This window comes from Chiloscyllium punctatum, chromosome 8 (genome assembly GCF_047496795.1).
Source record: "Chiloscyllium punctatum isolate Juve2018m chromosome 8, sChiPun1.3, whole genome shotgun sequence".
NCBI lineage: Eukaryota > Metazoa > Chordata > Chondrichthyes > Orectolobiformes > Hemiscylliidae > Chiloscyllium > Chiloscyllium punctatum.
The window spans coordinates 126,489,677-126,504,281 of NC_092746.1; the positions used below are offsets into that span (position 1 = coordinate 126,489,677).

A 14,605-nucleotide genomic window follows, 5' to 3' on the forward strand; every position below is an offset into this window, starting at 1 on the left:
ATTTTGAACGGTGCTGAATATTGTGCAATCATTGATGAACATCCCCAGTTTTGACCTTATGATGGAGAGAAGGACATTGATGAAACAACTGAAAAAGGTTGGGCCGAGAGCATTACCATGAGGAACTCCTGCAGATGTCATGGAGCTGAAAACTGGGCTCCAAAAACTACAACTACCTTCTACTGTGCCAGGAAATATTCCAATCAGCTGAGAATTTGTTCCCCAATACCCACTGATTCCAGTTTTGCTCATGCTCCTGAATGCCACACTGGACCAAGGGCAGCTTTGACATCAAGGACTGTATCTCACCTCCAGAATTCAGTTCTTTTGCCCATAGTTGAGCCAGGGCTGTTATGAAGTCTTGAGCCCAGAGACCCTGGAGAATCACAAACTGGGACCACCAAGCAGGTTATTGCTGAGCAGGTGCTACTTGGTAGTACTGTTAATGACACCTTCCATCATTTTACTGATGGTTGAAAGTAGACTGATTGGGCAGTAATTGGTCGGGTTGGATTTGTCCTTTTTTGTATACAGGACATACCTGGGAAATTTTCCACAAGGTCAAATAAATGCTCCTGTTTTAACAGTACTGGAACAGCTTGGCTCATGGTGCGGCAGGTTCTGAAGCACAAATCTTCAATCCTATTGCTGGAATGTTGTCACAGCCTGTAGCCTTTGCAGTATCCAGTGTCTCCATCCATTTCTTGATATCACATGGAGTGAACCGAATTGGCTGAAGGCTGGTATCTGTAATGCTGGGGGCCATTGGAGCAGGATAAGTTGGATCATCCACTCGGCACTTCTGGCTGAAGATTGCTGCAAAAGCTTCAGCCTTATTTTTTGCACTGATGTGCTGGGCTCTTCCATCATTGAGGATGGGGATATTTATGGAACCTACTCATCCAGTGAGTTGTTTGATTGTCACTATCATTCACAGATTCAGAACTGCTGAGCTGAGATCTGAGCAGTTGGTGGTGGAATCGCTTATCTGTCACTTGCTGTTTGGCAAGCAGTACTATCTGGTAGCTTCACCAGGTTAACACTTTACCTTTAGGTGAGCCTGGTGGTGATCCTGGCATGCCTTCCTGCATTCTCCATTGAACCAGCATTGATTACCTGGCTTGATATTAATGGTTGAATGGGGGATATGCCAGGTCATGAGGTTGTAGATCAAACTGGGTTACAATTCTGCTGCTGCTGATGGCCCACAGAGTTTCAAGGATACCCAGGCTTGTGTTTTTAGATCTGTTTGAAGTCTGTCCTATTTAGCACAGTAATAGTGCCACACAAGTATTGACTGTGGAGAAACACATGGAAATTTGGGTGGGGGGGGGGGATAGTGATGTCTTGAAAACAGTCCACATTAAAGAGGTGCCTGACAGAACAAGACTTATTATATGAAAGCAACTGGTACAAGCTACACTGACTAGTTAACATAATTATAAAGACTATCAGGAATCAGAGATGATGCATCAGGGACACTCCTTTCTTCACCTACGTGACATCATTAGATTGTGTAGAGTTTAGTGGAGCTTCAACTTCGAGTCTTCAGAAGTCAGTCATGTTCCAATCCAGGCACGGCAAATTGAGAACTGAAAAGCTGAATAGATAAAAGTGACCGAAGAACTGCCAGATTGTTGTAAAACCTCAACTCGCTTGCAAATGTTCTTTGGGGAAGGAAATATTCTGTACTTAGCTGACACGTCTATATCTGAAGGTAAAAACAATGACTTCAGATGCTGGAAACCAGATTCTGGATTAGTGGTGCTGGAAGAGCACAGCAGTTCAGGCAGCATCCGAGGAGCAGTAAAATCGACGTTTCGGGCAAAAGCCCTTCATCAGGAATACGTCTTTATCTGAAACCAATCCCACATCAAGGCGGTTGACACTCAGCTACATGACGTAGTTGGATATATTGTTCTGTTTTACAGGGCGGCAAGGCATCAATAATAAATGCCAACCTTTTTAAACAATTCTTCCACGTCGAGAATAAGAAAGCAAAATTTAGTTGTCCACGGAGAACTGACAATTCTTTCCCTACTTTTTTTGAAAATATTTTATACCTCCGTTCTCTAAAGAAGCCGAAACAAAAACACAAAATGGAAGTGATAAACATAAGAAATATAAATACGGAAGCAGATCTTCGTAAAATCACTGGGTGACCCACACCCGGGCAAAAAAAAATACAAATTTTGCCTCGAGCGTCTTGGACTAGCGCGCGCGCAAATCCCAACGGTCACTCCACCCTTTCGGGACCGCCTTCGGACCGTACCTGCCGGGGGGGGCGGGACTACGTTCGTACGCGATGATGTCAGGTGGGCCGCCAGGTGGTGTGTGTGGATGAGAGTACGCTTGCGCGGAGGGCAGGCGATGTCCAGTTGATTGAGGCGGAGGAGGGGAAATTCCAGGAGTTTCCTCTCGTCCGGCTGTGTCGCTTCCAGGTGAAGAGGATAGGAGCCACTTGTGTGTTTCTACGCTGTGGAGACCATCGCTCTCGTCCTGCGATGGATACGCGGCTGCAGGTGAGGTCCTGCCCCCTCAGTTTGATCAAGTGAGCAATGTTGGCTCTCCACTTCACACCATTTCCTATGGGTGTGCTCAACCTTTCAGTCCTGTGCTTTCCATCCGTGACTCCGAGTGGTGTACTGTATCTGTTTTACTCTTTCTGCCTGATGATAAATCAAATGATGTGGATTATATTATTAAATTCGGTCGTAATTTGTCGCTTTAACGCCTGAGCGAATCTTGCCGTTGTGTTTCTCGACTTGTCAAGTCTGTGATGGGATGTGCCTGCCCCTTTTTTAAAAAAAATGTCTTCTAGACAATTGTCCATTTAAGGATGGAAGGAAATCAGTTTACATGGGGAATGAGTCATACAGTCATAGAGATGTACAGCATGGAAACAGACCTTTCAGTCCAACCCGTCCATGCCGACCAGATATCCCAACCCAATCTAGTCCCACCTGCCAACACCCAGCCCATATCCCTCCAAACCTTTCCTATTCATATACCCGTTTAAGTTAAAGTGATGAGGGCAAACGATAAATAAACTTGGCCAAGCCCATTTATTTCATTCCTGATTTAAGCTTCTCAACCATTAGTTTTCTGGAATATGTGGTTTTTTAAAAGTTGTTATTTTTTAGCTCTTTACTAAATTCAGAGATTGTCATGTACCTGTGTGTTTCTTAGACACAGCAAAGAGTATCAAGAATAGAGACCTGGTTACGGCCTCTGGTTGAATAGGAGTGTGTCAGTACTGTCTTTACAGATTTGAAGTTTAGATGAAGAATGGCTGATTGCGCAACCTTCCTTCAGTAAGCCCAATCTTGAGAGTGGGCTGAAATTGTGAGATCTGCAAACGTAAGCTTGTACTGAAAAATCAGGTTGCTGGTGTTGGACTGGGACTGGGGTGGACAAAGTTAAAAATCTCACAACACCAACACCAGGTTATAGTCCAACAGGTTATTTTGGAAGGGGGGGAATGGTGATAGTGAGGTGTGTGTGTGTTAGTGTAGTGGGATCACCTGGAGTGCAACGTGAATCCATCCTCATGGGTTGAGGCCATCCTCGTGGGTTTAGAGGGGCTATCAGCCTCTGCTCGGCCATTGAGTTGTTGCATATCCCAAAGTTGGCCCTAGAGGACGGTCACCCAAAGATTAGAGGGTGACTGTCCCTGACTGCTGAAGTGTTTCCCAACTGGGAGGGAACATTTCTGTCTGACAATTGTTTTATGGTGTCCATTTATCCATTGTCATAGCATCCCCTTTGTCTCAACAATGTACCATGCCCTGGGCCATCCTTGACTGCAGCTTATGAGATATACTCAGGTGACTCAGACAACATTGTCTCTGCCGCGTACTTGGTGGGTGATGTCCCCACATGTAATGGTAGTATCCGTGTTGACACCCTGACACATCTTGCAGTGGTTGCCAAGACAAGTTTGTGCAATGTTGTCCTGAAGGCTGGCCAATTTGCTGTGAGTGTTTTCTGTTTCTTTTTATTGAAAAAAATATTTGTTGTAATATCCAAGAAATTAATAAACAAAACAGTTTGAAACAATACAAAGAAACCCACTAATTACATAAATAACTAATAACTGACAACCAACTAATAAATCATGACAGTAATAACAGTACAGCTCAACAATACAAAGTAATAGTCCTCGACCATAGAGAGCACAAATTTATACCTAATTCATGCGTTAGTAGTTCCTCCTGTCTGGATACCGAATTTATTAAACAGAATTGTCATGGCTATATAAAGCTGAAAAATGTGTTGCTGGAAAAGCGCAGCAGGTCAGGCAGCATCCAAGGAGCAGGAGAATTGACGTTTCGGGCATAAGCCCTTCTTCAGGAATCCTGTAGAATTCATTCCTGAAGAAGGGCTTATGCCCGAAACGTCGATTCTCCTGCTCCTTGGATGCTGCCTGACCTGCTGCACTTTTCCAGCAACACATTTTTCAGCTCTGATCTCCAGCATCTGCAGTCCTCACTTTCTCCATGGCTATATAAAGGCTCTTATTAGTACGGCAGACAAATTTCTACCCAAGTAGGCCAGAATGGGCTACCACATCTTATTAAAATTCTCAGTTTTGTGGTGCACCATGCTTGTAAGAAAAGCCAAAGGTATGTCTTCCATGACTAGCTTACAACAGCCACGTGGGGCTTTCAGACACCCACCCTAACAGAATGAGGGTACTGAAAAGCTTTTCTTTTTATGCGTGGCTAATGGAAGTGGATTAACAAGGCCAAGAAGAAGAGATAATAGGTCCATTTCTACCTCTGACCCCAAGACCATCTCCATTTTGACTACCACGGCACTTCAGTATGCCTGTTGCGGGACTAGAGACAATGAGTGAGCGTACCCATACTCATTTTGCATTTAGGACACATTGGAGATACTCCTGCTTTAAATTTTTAAAGGCGGTCTGGAGCCAAGTGGACCCTGTGGAGAATTTCCAGTTGCAAGGCATGGGTCTTGTTGCAAACTGAGATCCTCCTTTCATCTTCCAGACTTTCCCCAATACTTCCAGAAGAAATCTCAATGTCCAGCTCCCTCTCCCATACCTTACAGAGCCGTTCGGACTCATCTGAGGGAACCTGTCCCAATGGGTGATAGACGTTGCTGATAGAAAGTGTATTCTCAGCACTCTGCACCCTCTTCTGTCTTTTCTATAAGAATCAATTCGAAGTGTGGTGTCTTTTTGTATGAAATTTCTAATTTGAAAGAAAACAAGAGGTCCCTACTGTGCCACACTTATTTCTGAGACAACTGGTCAAAAGACATCTGTATGGGGGAATCCAAGATGGCAGCGATTTAATACGTCTGCCTTGCTGGGTTCTGCACCACAACCCGGGCAAAGTGGTGCTTTTACCCTCCCCTTATGAGCTGTTTTTGTAAAAATTAGCAATTTAAAGTCCCCAGAATCTCTGTATATTATTTAGCGATCAGGGCTGCATGGATTTCAACACACAGGGCACCCCCTTGCAGAAACAGAGTTGCCCACAGCCGCAGCGCCGAGCTCTGCAGAAGCTCCTGTGAACTACCCTACTCATCAGAGCCTGGCTTCGGAGTCTGTTAAACTCCGAGAGAAGATCGAATCAACAATGGAGGAGACCCGGGCTAGGCTGGAACCATTCTCTGCCATGCTGCAAAAGCATGAGCAGGAGATCCAGCATCTCAGGCAGTGCATGGAGGAGGTTGACCAGCAGGCCGTGACATCGGAAACTACAGCAGAATCCTTGGTGGTAGAGATCCAGGCCCTGGAGAAAGAGGCGTGGGCCTTAGTGGAACAGGTTAATGACCTCCAAGGGAAGAATGTCTGTCTGTGTTATTCGACTGCCGGAATGCGAGGAAGTTGATCAGCCAGTCAGCTTCATTGAGCAATGGCGCCCATAGTTCTTGGGAGTGGAAGCCAATGCGGGCCAGGTGTAAGTCGAGCAAGCTCATCGGGTTGCTGTGCACAGGCGTCGATCAGACCAGCTGGTCCTAGTTTAATTCCAGTATTATAGAGACAAGCAAATGGTACTGAAAGCTTACATAAAGCTCGGGTAGGACCCACAGGCACGATCTACGAGAGATAAAAAATTGTTCTTTCAGGATTTTTCTGCGGCTGTGATTTGCAAGATGAAGACATTTTTGAAATAATAAAGAAGAGGCTGAGAGACTTGAATATTCAGTACTCTGTAAGGTACCTGACAGTGTTGCGTTTCCGCTACAGAGAGTCGATGCATATATTTGATTCATCAGAAAAGGCAAAAGATTCCCTGAACACTTTAAAATAGACTAGCTGGTTCAAGTAGTATGGACAATAATATTTCCATTGTTTTCTCTGTTTACTTTGTTTACCAGGTTTTGTCCCTTTTTAAAATGTGGGGTTTTCTTCTTTCCCCTCTTACTTTTATTATTCACCTTTTTTTTCCTCTTTCTTGGTTTGGGTTTTTTTTTAAACCTGTAATAACAGGGGTTGATTGTATGGGTAGGGTGGGTTGAATGCCCACTTCTAATTTCCTTGTTTATATATACTCTCTTACCTTTGTTTTGCATGGGTTTGGGGCGCAGCTTCACCTAGAAGGAGCCATGGCGGTGTTAGGCTTTTATTTACTTGAGATTCTTACATGCTTGATGCAACTACAATACACTACCTTCTGAACAGCAACTATTTATTTCAGCAAGTACCAGCTTTTGGAGGATCACTTAACACTCTTCGCAATGCTTGCAGCGCACGTCATGCGAGGCTCTTTGAAGAAAGGGACCAGTCCTTCCATTATACAAGATTTTACATCACAGTAATGCCCACAAGACAACCCTCAGCCATAGTCATATGCAACCCAAAAAGTGTGAGATTAGGTTATTCCTTAAAACAGTGAGATTAATGTAGACTGTGTGATTAATCATTGCCTAACATACAATGGACAGATCCTGGGATTGTATTCATTAGAGTTTAGAAGGTTGAGGGGACAGCTAATAGAAACTTACAAGGTAATGCAAGGCTGAGAAAGGGTGGATGCTGGGAAGTTGTTACTGTTAGACAGGGAGACTAGGACCAGTGGGCACAGCCTTTGAATTAGAAAGGGTCAATTTAAAACGGACATGAGACCATTCTTCATCCAGAATGGTGGGCCTGTGGAATTTGTTGCCATGGAGCACAGTGGAGGCTGGGACATTAACTGTCTTCAAGGCAAAGATTGATAATTCCTTGTGAGATCAAGACTTTAACGTCTACAGGGAGAGTGTGGGTAAGTGGAGTTGAAATGCCCGTCAGCCATGAATAAATGGCAGAGTGGACTTGATGGGCAAAATGGCCTTACTCCCGCTCCTATATCTTATGATTAGGTTATTCCTTAAAACCGTGTGTGATTTAGGTTATTCCTTGAAACAGCATTTGCAAAATATAACTAGATTGTCATGTCCTGCCTCCAAGACAGAAAAATACATCCCAAGGATGTCCAATTTTTTACATGTCAGCAGAACAAATTAAACTTTTAACATTTTAGAGGTATTAGTGGGTAGCATGACCCCCACTGTGGGCAAGGGGGAAAGTCTCCTTTTCTGTTGGTTTACTGTCAGAGTAGATATTGGGGTGCTATAGCAAATGTTTTAGAAGGGATCTTGGGAACCGAAGTCAAGGTAGATTTGTTATCCCTCCTCTTCGGCCTGCTGAATCTGCCTTCTTTAGATGAGCATGGGAAGAAACTTTAATATTCTTACATATTGGACAAGGAAGAACATTCTAATGAGCTGGATCTCGGAAAATCCCCTTGGCCTGTCGGGATGGCGCAGGTTAGTTATGGAAATGTCCTGCTAAACTTCTTCACAAGTGTGGTGCATCAGAAAACGGAACTTTTTTATAAGAGTGGCGGCCCTTTCTGAACTATATAGATGTAGACTTGTCAACTATATTGATTAGGTCCTTTGTATAGCCATGAGGACTGGGTCTGGCAGGCCTCGTAGCCAGAGAGGAAGAATCCCGAATGAATTCGGGTAGGCTAACTGCTCCCAATGGGGTTGTGCTGAGTGGTATAATTTAATTTAACTTTAAATTAATTTATTCTGTTTAATTATTTATTGAATTGTAGTATGGGTAGATTTTTTTTCTTTGATTTGTTTTGTAGAGTAGTAGTTAATTTATTATTGTTACAATATAGGATTGTTATACTATTTTATTGTAATTTTATATCAGAAATAAAAATCTTTTTTAATAGGGAACTGAACCAACCATTTGGTCTTCTAAATGTTTGCTTAGTAAAAAAACAGAGAAAGCATTCGCATAGGATACAGCAGATGGGGGAGAAAGTTCTTTTTAACAAGGACTATCCGACCTAACAAAGAGACTGGAAGCGCCTCCCATCTTTGGTCTTGCTTGATTCTGTTGAATAAATGGGTAAAATTTATTTTTAAATAGCTGATCAAAGACAAGAGTAATAAATATACCTAAGTAGAGAAATCCCTCCTGTGACCATCTAAAGGGAAATAGAGATTCATCCTCAGGACCAGGCATTTTCGGGAGACCTCCCAAGGGCATGGCCTCTGATTTCACAAAGATGATTTTGTAACCAGAAAAGCTGTCAAACGAATTAATGCACTGTATCAGATGAGGCACCAGAACTGTTAGGTTTGATAAGACAAGAACATCATCTGCATGTGATGTTGTGTGACTTGTTCCCATTTCTGGAACAGATATACTGGGGTCCCTACGTATTGCCTCTTCCAGTGGTGCAATCATCAATGTGAAAAGCAACAGTGATAAGGGACAGCCCTGTCAACTGTTCCAAAAAATACTGAAATTGCTTGACCGCACACCATTGGTGAGGACTGCGGCAAGACTGTCACTATACAAAACATTTATCCATCTGCTAAAGACCTTGACCAAGCCAAACCACTTTAAAGTGTAAAAAAAAATGGCCAGTCGACCCAGTCAAATGCCTTCTCTGCATCTAAAGAGATCACTAATCCCTGTACCAATCATTGTTGACAAACTTGGGTTAGGTTCTTTTTCTTGAGATTCTTACACACTTGATGCAACAGCAATGCACCAAATGCTGTGAACAGCCAAAATGTATTAAGCAAGTACAAGCTTTGGAGGATCATTTAACACACTTCACGATGCTTGCCGAGCACGCCAAGTGAGGCTCCTGAACAAGGGAACAGATCTCCCTTTTAAACAGGGTATGACATCAACAGTCAGTCGTGCACACAAGACACAACCCGCTGCCACTCCCCCATAGTCACATGCTATCTGAAAATAAAGTAATTCAATTATTTCCAGAAATAGTGTTTGGTTATTTCCTCAAACAGTGTGAGAGTGTAATTATATTGACACATCCTGACTGCAAGACATAAATCCCCCAACTTTCTTCCCCCCCACCATGACATACAATTTCTTACATGTCAGCAGAACAAATTAACTCTTTAACATCTCACTTTGATCATATTAAGTAACCACCTGACAGACGCTGCTCGTTGGATGCTGCCTGAACTGCTGTGCTCTTCCAGCACCACTAATCCAGCATCTGCAGTCATTGTTTTTACCTCATTATTCGATGATCTGCAACCTTTTATAAAAACCCTCTGTTCCTCAATGATGGAGGGCAGCACAGGTTCTAGTCTTAGTGCAAGACTCTTAAATAGGATTTGGATATCAATATTCAGGAATGAGATGGGCCTATAGGAAGCACAGTCCTCTAGGGTCTTTCCTTTTTTTTAAGGATAAGAGAGATCTTTGACTCTCGAAGATGGCGGGAAGAGGTCACGACTTTGTGAATCATCATCGGTCCTGACAGTATACTTAAGCTCCTTATAAAACTCACTGGGAAGTCACATACCACCAATTTAGAATAGTGGGAATGGAGGTTAGGACAGTTTAATGTTCCTCCTGCACAATGTGGGAGGTAAGAGTCCCTGCTGACTTCCTTTGTGGGACGTGTACCCAACTCTGATTCCTCAAACAATGTTAGGGAACTGGAGCTGGATGAACTTTGGATCATTCGAGAGGTAGAGGGGTCTATTGAGAGGTGTTACAGGAAGGTAGTCACACCTCCAGTACAAGAAAAAGGCAGATAAGTTACAATCAGGATGGAAAGGGAACAGGCAGACAGTGTAGGATCCCCTGTGGCTGTCCTCTCAATAACAAGTATACCATTTTGGATAGTGTTAGGTGTGATGACTTACCAGGAGTAAGCCATGGAGTTCAGGTCTCTGGCACAGAGTCTGTCCTTGTTGCTCTGAAGGGAAGGGGCAAGAGAGCAGAGCATTAGTCATTGGGGAGTCGATAGTTAGGGGTCAGAGGTTCTGTGGGAGCGAGAGAGACTCATGGTTGGTGTGCTGCCTCCCAGATGCCAAAGGCATCTGATGTCTGAGGTTTTGGGATCCTTGAGGGGGAGGGAGGGGCAGTCCCCGGTTGTTGTCACATAGGCACCAATGACATAGGTAGGAAAAGGGACGGGGATTTAAGGCAGAAATTCGGAGAGCTAGGGTGGAAACTTAATGCCCAAAAAAAAGTTGTTATCTCTCGTGCGTTACTTGTGCCATGTGCTAGCGAGGCAAGGACTAGGGAAAGAGAGCAGTTGAACAGATGGATACAGGGATGGTGCAGGAGGGAGGGTTTCAGATACCTAGATAATGGGGGCTCATTCTGGGGTAGGTAGGACCTCTACAAATGGGATGGTCCTCACCCGAACTAGAGGGATACCAATATCCTGGCGGGGGGTAGATTTGCTAATGTTCTTTGGGCAGGTTGAAATTAATTCAGCAGGAGGATGGGAGCCTAAATTGTAGTTCCAGTGTCCAGGATGTTAAGAACAGTGACATCAGAAATGAGATTTCTAGGTCACAAGAGTTCACTACAAGCAGGAAGGTGGTTTGAATTGTGTCCACTTCAAAACCAGGTGCATCCAGAATAAGGTGGGCGAACTTGCAGCTTGGGTTGGTACCTGGGATTTCAATGTTGTGGCCATTGTGAAGACCTAGATAGGGCAGGGATGGGAATGATTGTTACAGATTCCTGGATTTAAATGTTTCAGTAAGAACAGAAGATGGTAAAAGAGAGGGAGGTGTAGCATTGTTAGTCAAGGACAGTATTACGGTGGCTGAAAGGACATTTGAGGACTTGTCTACTGAGGTTAGAAATAGGAAAGGAGATGTCAGCCTGTTGGGGAGTTTTCTATAGGCCTCTGAATAATTCCAGAGATGTAGAGGAAACGATAGCAAAGATGATTCTAGAAAGGAGCTTGAAAAACAGGGTATTTGTTATGGGGAATCTTTATTTTTCCAAATATTGACTGGAAATACTATTGTTTGAGTACCTTAGATGGGTCAGTTTTTGTCCAATGTGTGCAGGAGGGCTGCCTGACACAATATCTAGACCACATTGGATTTGGTTCTGGGTAATGAACCGGACCAACTGTTAGCTTTGGAGATAGGTGGCCACTTTAGTGATAGTGACCACAATTTCATTATGTTTACTGTAATGATGGAAAGGGATAGGTATACACTGCAGGGCAAGAGTTATTGCTGGGGGAAAGGCATTTATGATGAGATTAACCAAGATTTAGGATACATAGGATGGGGAAGGAAACTGCAGGGGATGGGTACAGTTGAAATGTGGAGCTTATTCAAGGAACTGCTACTGCGTTTCCTCTAAGTATGTGCCTATCGGGCAGGAAGGAAGCGGTCAAGCGGTCAACTTTGGTTTACAAAAGTTGAATCTCTTGTCAAGAGGAAAAAGAATGCTCGCTTTCAGATAAGTGAAGGCTCAGTTAGGGTGCTTGAGAGTTACAGGTTAGCCAGGAAAGACCTAAAAGAGAGATCCAGGAAGGGTCATGAGAAGTCTGGTGGATAGGGTCAAGGAAAACCCTAAGGCTTTCTATAGCTATATTAGGAATAAAAGAATGGCCCTAATCTATCTTTATTCAATTAAGAATAGTAGTAGGAAGTTGTGAGGGGAGTCAGAGGAGATAGGGGAAGTGCTAAATAAATATTTTTTGTCAGTGTTCACACTGGAAAAAGACAATGTTGTCAAGGACAATACTGAATTACAGGCTACTAAACTAGATGTGATTGAGGTTAACAAGGAGGAGATGTTAGCAATTCTGGAAAGTGTGAAAATTAGATATATTCCCTGGGCTGGATGGGATTCTCTGGGAAGCCAGGGAGGAGATTGCAGAGCCTTTGGCTTTGATCATTGTCATTGTCTTCAGGAATAGTGCCAGAAAACTGAAGGATAGCTAATGTGGTCTTCTTCTTGACAACCCTGGTAATTATAGACCAGTGAGCCTTACTTCAGTTGTGGGTAAAGTATTGGAAAAGGTTAGAAGAGATAGGATTTAGAATCATCTATAAGGAATAAGTTGATTAGGGATAGTCAACACTGTTTTATAAAGGGTAGGTTGTGCCTCATAAACCTTACTGAGTTCTTTGAGATGGTGACCAAATAGATGGATGAAGGTAAAGTGGTTGATGTGGTGTATATGGATTTTCGTAAGGTGTTTGATAAAGTTCCACACGGTAGGCTATTGCACAAAATATGGAGACATGGGATTGAGGGTGAATTAGCAATTTGGATCATAAATTAGCTATCTGAAAGAAGACGCAGGGTGGTGGTTGATGGGAAATGTTCATCCTGGAGTTCAGTTATGAGTCGTGGGCCGCAAGGATCTGTTTTTACCCACTGCTATTTGTCATTTTTATAAATGAACTGGATGAGGATGTAGAAGGATGGGTTAGTTGTTTTACTAATGACACGACTGTCGGTGGAGTTGTCGGCAGTGCGGAAGGATGTTGCCGGTTACAGAGGAACATAGATAAGCTGCAGAGCTGGGCTGAGAGGTGGCAATGGAGTTTAATGTGGAAAAGTGAGGTCATTCACTTTGGAAGGAGCAACAGGAATAGAGAGTACTTGGCTAATGGTAAGATTCTTGGTGGTGTAGATGAGCAGGGAGATCTGTATCCATGAAAGTTGCCACCCAGGTTGATAGGGTTGTTAAGAAGGCATACAGTCTGTTAGCTTTTATTGGTGGAAGGATTGAGTTTCAGAGCCATGAGGTCATGCTGCAGCTGTACAAAACTCTGGTCTGGCTGCACTTGGAATATTGCATGCAGTTCTGGTCATCATGTTACAGGAAGGATGTGGAAGCTTTGGAGAGAGTTCAGAGGAGATTTATTAGGATGTTACCTGGTATGGAGGGAAGGTCTTATGAGGAAAGGCTGGGAGATTTGAGACTGTTTTCATTAGAAAAAGGTTGAGAGGTGCCTTAATTGAGACATATGAGATAATCAGAGGTTTAGATCCCTGGACAATGAGAGTTTTTTTCCTCGGACAGTAATGGTTAGCACAAGGCTACACAGCTTTAAATTGAGGGGTGATAGAAATAAGGACAAATGTCATAGGTAGTTTCTTTACTCATGGTAGGCATGTGGAACACACTGCCTGCAACAGTAGTTGACTTACCAAATTTAAGGGCATTTAAATGGTGATTGGATAAACATGGATGAAATTGTAATAGTGTAGGTTAGATGGATTTCAGATTGGTTCCACAGGTTGGCGCAACATCGAGGGCCAAAGGGTCTGCGTTGTAACATTCTAAATCCATCAAGGCCAGGCACCTTTCCATCCTGAAGCTGCCTCACAACCTCCTCTTACACCGACAACAGGGCATTAAGGAGAGACTGTTACTCAGGGGTCATTTCCAGGAGGTCCAAGTTCTTAAAAAGACTCCATCCCAAGCCACCCATACTCTCAACTTTCAGACTGGTATAATTCATAGTAAAATTGTTGTGGTTCTATTCGCCAAGCTGGGAATTTGTGTTGCAGACGTTTCGTCCACTGTCTAGGTGACATCCTCAGTGCTTGGGCGCCTCCTGTGAAGCGCCTCTGTGATCTTTCCTCCGGCATTTATAGTGGTTTGAATCTGCTGCTTCCGGTTGTCAGTTCCAGCTGTCCGTTGCAGTGGTCCAGGTCGATGTGCTTATTGAATCTGTGGATGAGTGCCATGCCTCTGTTTGGTAGAGTACTGTTCTTTGTTTGGCTTGTCCTATAATAGTTGTGTTGTCCCAGTCGAATTCATGTTGCTTATCATCTGTGTGTGTGGCTACTAAGGATCAGCTGATAGCTGATCAGTGTAAAATTTCCGAAAAGCCACATTAATCCTTTTAGAATCATGACTTAAATTTCCGGTATCTTCTCTGATCGAGGCAATGGCTTGAGGAGCACTAGTTTTCCTGGCGAGATATGCTAAGTACTTACCTAGTTTATCGCCATGCTCAACCAGCCTTTTGTTTTGCAAATGTAAACCCCCTCTTGGATGTCTGTGTGAGCATGGAGTTCAGTGTGTACCAAAGTGCTGTGATCCCTTGCAGATTAGCCAATGAGGGCCTAGCAAAGTATGCCTTTTCAGCTATCTTCTTTCAGCTATGTCTCGAGGAAGCATTGCTTTTCACCCTTCTGCCGTTTCTTACTAGCAGAATAGGAAATAACTAACCCCCTAGCATAGGCTTTAGCAGTTTCCCAGAGAATGGATGGATTACTGGCTGAGTCTGAATTAGTGTCTAAAGAAAGCCCTGAATTCAGTAGAAAATAATTCTGTAAACTTGCAATGACTGGGGTCCA

At 43.5% G+C, this 14,605-nt stretch overlaps 1 protein-coding gene across 2 annotated transcripts in view; it reads left to right on the forward strand.

The window, feature by feature from the left end:
* The first annotated feature begins 2,322 nt into the window (after positions 1–2,322).
* smpd5 (sphingomyelin phosphodiesterase 5) overlaps positions 2,323–14,605 on the forward strand; it is a 70,933-nt gene continuing 58,650 nt past the window's right edge. For both annotated transcript variants that reach the window (XM_072576432.1, XM_072576433.1), the window contains exon 1: positions 2,323–2,522. The gene's annotated coding sequence lies outside the window, so the exon portion shown is untranslated. The remainder of the gene's footprint in view (positions 2,523–14,605) is intronic.